The following is a 6,000-nucleotide window of genomic DNA, read 5'->3' on the forward strand; positions in this document are numbered from 1 at the left end:
ATTGGTTCCCTTGTTCGACAACATATTCCGATTACATGTGATAATTGGAGAAGTCCGGAATTGAAGGTTGGCAAAGAAAAAATATGGTCCGAGATACAGGCACTTACCATATATTATTATATGTTTTTTTTGTTGACTATTTGTTGACCATATATTGTTATAATATTACTTATAATAACACACTCCATTTGTATGTTTTTTAGAGATCCTTTCACATCGATGAAAGCCGGCAAAAATATTGTATTCAATTGGCCGGAAAAAGACTCCGAGGATTTCGATCCTTTTTGTCCAACAAATTTCTCAAGGATGAGGAAGGAAACTTTGTTGAAGCAGAACGGCCAATGAAGTATGTGGAGATTATTTCAGCCGAAGAATGGGATAACTTTGTCGCCAAACGAAGAAACGAAAAATTCCATGTAATGTCTATTAATTATGGTATTATACAATTGTTAAGTTACTTGGTTCTAATATGCCTTAAACTTTTTTATCCAGGAAGTAAGCGACAAAAATCGGAAAAGGGCATCAAAACCCGCGTATCCGTACAAAAAAGGGCGTACGAGATATGCACGGTTACAACAAAGAATTGTGAGTATATTCAAATGCTATGAGCTTATACATTGTCACAATATGTTATAATTGATGATCTTATAATCTAATTCAATTTGTAGCTAACCGAGGAGAAAAGTGACGCAACATCTCTTCCGGAGCACGTATTGTGGAAGGCTGCTCGGGTTGGGAAGGATGGGGCTGTCGTTGAAGCGGTTCAAAATGTTTATGACGAATGTGTAAGTATATGAAACATTATTTCTTTAATTATATCGAAAATTTTGTTAGACATATAATTCATTTTTAATCTCCTCTAATAATATTTCATGAGACTTTATCCCAAACCTTACCTTCAACCGAGGTCCAGGATTGCAGGAGCGTACTTAGTCGAGTAGTAAATGTTCCTGAGTATTCCGGTCGTGTGAGGGGTAAGGGTTTTGGTGTGACTCCGTCGTCATTTTATAAAAAACCAAAAACAAAAAATCCTACCAACAAAGAGGTGATGGACACCTTGGCGGAGTTAAGGGCATAAGTACTCGAACTGCAAAAGGAGAATGCAAGGTATAGAGAGGAAAGGTGCGGCTCCGAGGCAAAAGATACTAGTGACCGAGCTAGTATCAATGGTCAACCGAAATTTCCCGAGGTAATTATATATGTTATTATGAAATTAAAATAGCACTTTTTTACTTGACACATATATATGTTAACAATAACATTTATTATTGGTTTAGGGCATTACACCTTGTCAGCTGTATCTATCGTCACCAACTTATCGTATGGTTGGCAAGGGAAAAGTGCACAACACTTCGGGTGAATTACTTCACCATAATCCCCTCCCGGTGGGATATATGAAAGTTTCGGTTGACCTTGTATTAGATACCGACGCGCTTCTACCATTACCTGACGTTGTTTCAGAGACAACGTTGATGCGAGAAGCAGTCGGATCCTTTGTTGGATGGCCGTCAGATCTAATTTTCCCAGATGCCGAGGTATATATGTTCTAAATGATTATGAATATTTAGTATTCACATTTCAATTCAGCTACAATTATGATATTTAATCAATCCTTATTACATGGTAATGTTAGACTCCTACAAGACCCACACATAAAGCTGGTAAAGGGATTTCAAGACGCATCGAGTCGGTTGCATCTCAAAAAGAGGTACAAATATATATACCCATTGAATTTTATACGCAACGATTCTGTTGCAGCACAAAAAGTCATGATTTAATTTATATGAATTTTTAGGTTCCCGGTCGAAAGTTGAAAAAAGCTGGTAACGATATTCCAACGACGTCCGGGACAAAATCTCAAATTATGATGCGTCTTGAGAAAATGGTGGAAGAGTCCGATATTATGCACGGCGCCATCCGTAGTGTAGATTTTGATGAAGGTGTTTTCGGATTTGCTCATTCCGAAATAATTGCAAAGGAGGACATGCAACAACTTTTTGAACACGAAGAATTGGGCATCGCTGTCATTCATACATACATATGGTACTCCGATCAATCTATTATTTACTTAGTTGAACAATTTATTTACACATTTCAATGAGTAGTCTAATGTTTATTATGTTTCTATTTAAGGTATGTGTATGTAACATTGATGCGGGGAACTGAATTGTGTAACCGATTCAATTTTATTGCTGCTTCCCGTATCAACACAACGTTTATAACGAAAAATCCAACATCCGTAAAGAATGAACTAGTCGATAGATTCATGGCGGCCGGCGATAATACTACACCCAGTTTGTATTTTTTACCGTTTAATTCTGGCAACGGGTTAGATTTTCTTTCTAATAATTTCATTCTAATCTATGTATATCTTTTATGTAGAAAATTTTCATGCATCTAAATTTTTGTTTTATTTTACAGTGGTCACTGGGTGTTGGTTGCTATGGATCTTTCGAGACTAATGGTGTATTATCTCGATTCGTTATCGGGTGATTGGAGTAAATATCCGAGTATGAAGAAGACGGTTGACGCGTAAGTGAAATTCCCCTAAATATTCGTGTGTATTTGTGTATTTAATTATGTCTGTCAGATTGATCTCAATATACGTTTTTATTTTGTTAGGGCAATACTAAAATTTAGATCGAAAAAGAATTACCGTAATAGGAAGGACATTACCTGGATCAGAGTTCAGGTATATATTAAGTATCTTATTTTTGCTTATAATAGTGTTTGTTTTTTTGCTTATAATAGTGTTTGTAAGAAATTAACTATATATATTGTTTGTTTTTCTGTGTAGTGTCCTCAGCAAAACAATTCGGTCGATTGCGGATTTTTTGTATTGAGATTTATGAGAGATATCATTGCGTTGAATCGTATAGACATTCCAAAAATGGTATGGAATAATAACTTAGGGTTTATTTTAATATTATCGGATATTTCATCTAATTTGTTACTAAATCATGAATATGTTTTATTCTCTTAATTGTAGTACTTTGAGGAATACAAATCTTACTCAAGAGCTCATTTGGATGAAATGAAGGATGAATTGTGTCAATTCATTGTTGATCAAAGAATCATATAGCTAGGTTGTATATTGTTGTACATATATGTATGGAATGTTGTTGTTGTATGCTGTTGTTGTATATATGTTGTATATTGTTGTTGTACTTTTACTAAATCATGAATATGTTGTTGTATATTGTTGATCAAAGAATCATATATTAATGTTGTATATATGGAGGATTAATGTTGTATATAAATGGATTCATGTTGTATATATCAATGGATTAATGGTGTATAACATTGGATTAAAGGATGAAATCAAGATGAATTTTACACTTTTGCAGCATGCGAACAGGTTACCAATTAAATATCCACTATTTTTCAAACAATTTTTTTTAAAATAACTAACACTTTAGAGGGCGCTTTCTGTAGGAAGCGCCCTCTAAACACTTTACATTGACAACTTTAGAGGGCGCTTTGTCCAGAAAGCGTCCTCTAAACACTTTACATTGACAACTTTAGAGGGCGCTTTTTCCAGAAAGCGCCTTCTAAGGTGTCCCTTTATGGACCACTCCAGAGGGCGCTTTTTTCTGAAAGCGCACTAAAATGTGGCCCTTAAAGGGCCACTTTAGACAGCGCTTTCTCCAGGAAAACAAAGCGCTGTCTTTACCTATGCCAGCGCCACTTTAGAGGGCGCTTAAAAGCGCTGTTATAGGCCAAAATAAGCGCCCTCTTTTCCCTTATTTGGCGTAGTGCTAATAGCATGCTCTTGGCAGCATCAAATTCATAAAGAAACAAAATTAAATTGTATCAAATCATACACTTCAAAAAAATAATGATACTCCCCAAGAAAACAATTTGAGCTAGAAGAACAATAACTCCGTCATTATAAATATTTTTTTCAACAATGGAATTCCAAGAATCAAAGTATTAGAAAGTGTTAACAGTGATAAACCAGTTATAATCCATTTCGAACCATATTTTCCGCAGATCTTAATAATTGAGGTTAAGAGAACAAATGCAAGAATTTTCTAAATGAAATCAACATACATGAGTTTTAAGCTCATTTTGTATATATTGTTCGATGTATTTACCTCAAATGAAAGAAGATGGATTGATAATATTGCAACAAATTTGTTTATTCCTGAACATTGTTCTTGTGCGAATATTTTGAACCATTTTATAATCAAACCGTAATGGAGAAATCCAAAATAAAATTGTGTAAGAACAATAACCCAAATAGGAAGGAGAAAATCTAATTCTGATATAAGAAATTCAAAATAGAATTCTACAAGAACAGCCACACACATACGTAATGATGCAATCATAATGCAAAATCATGAAACCTTTATAAGAAAAATCCAAAATCAACTTTGCAAGAACAGTCACACTTCCTGAGATATTTGCAACATGAGTAAGTGATTATTGTCTTGTTCTACTGAGCAGTACTTGAAACCACTTTCTTTAACGTGAAAAATTATAAGTTTAAGGTGGAAAATTCATAAATAAACAAAATCAAATTGTACCAAATCATACAATTCAAGAAAATAATAATACTTTACAAGAAAACAATTTGAGCTAGAAGAACAACAACTTCGTCATTATACATATTTTTCAATAATAGAATTCCAAGAATCAAAGTATTAGAAAGTGTTAACAATGATAAACCAATTATAATCCATTTCAAACCACGTTTTTCGCATATCTTAATAATTGAGGTTAGGAGAACAAATGCAAGATTTTTCTAAATAAAATCAACTTACATGAGTTTTAAGCTTATTTTATAGATATTGCATGATGAAATTACTTATAATTAAAGAAGATGGATTGCTAATGGTGCAACAAATTAGTTTATTCCTGAACATTATTCTTGTGTGAAGATTTTGAACCATTTCATAATCAAACCGTAATGGAGGAATCTAAAGTAGAATTCTGCAAGAACAACAATCCAAATAGGAAGGAGAAAATATAATTGTGATCGGAGAAATTCAAAATAGAATTCTGCAAGACAACCGCACACATACCTAATGATGCAATCATAATCCAAAATCGAGAAACCTTTATAAGAGAAATCAAAAATCAATTTTACAAGAATAGTCACGCTTCCCGAGATATTTGCAACATGAGTAATGATTGCTTTGATTACTGTCTTGTTCTACTGAGCAGTACTTGAAACCATTTTTTTAAGGTGCAAAATTATAAGTTTAAGGTGCAAAATTCACAAAGAAACAAAATCAAATTGTACTAAATCATACAATTCAAGAAAATAATAATACTCTGCAAGAAAACAATTTGAGCTAAAAGAACAACAACTTCGTCATTATACATATTTTTCAACAATAGAATTCCCAGAATCAAAGTATTAGAAAGTGTTAACAGTGATAAGCCAATTATAATCCATTTCAAACCACCTTTTTCGCATATCTCAATAATTAAGGTTAGGAGAACAAATGCAAGAATTTTCTAAATGAAATCAACATACATGAGTTTTAAACTTATTTTGTAGATATTGCTTGACGAAATTACTTGAAATGAAAGAAGATGGATTGCTATTGTTGCAACAAATTAGTTTATTCCTGAAAATTATTCTTGTCTGAAGATTTTGAACCATTTCATAATCGAACTGTAATGGAGAAATCCAAAATAGAATTCTGCAAGAATAACAATCCAAATAGGAAGGCGAAAATCTAATTGTGATGGGAGAAATTCAAAATAGAATTCTGCAAAAACAACCGTACACATACCTAATGATGCAATCATAATCCAAAATCTTAAAAGAGAAATCCAAAATCAATTTTGCAAGAACAATCACGCTTCTTGAGGTATTTGCCACAAGAGTAATGATTGCTTTGATTACTATCTTGTACTACTGAGCATTACTTGAAACCACTTCCTTTAACATGCAAAATTATAAGTTTCTCCATCTATATGATTTTTGTCTGGTATTGGATAATTAGAGAAGAGGAAAAGGAGGTTTTGGTATTGGAGAATTAGGGA

The sequence above is a fragment of the Lathyrus oleraceus genome, chromosome 2, assembly GCF_024323335.1.
Source record: "Lathyrus oleraceus cultivar Zhongwan6 chromosome 2, CAAS_Psat_ZW6_1.0, whole genome shotgun sequence".
Lineage (NCBI taxonomy): Eukaryota > Viridiplantae > Streptophyta > Magnoliopsida > Fabales > Fabaceae > Lathyrus > Lathyrus oleraceus.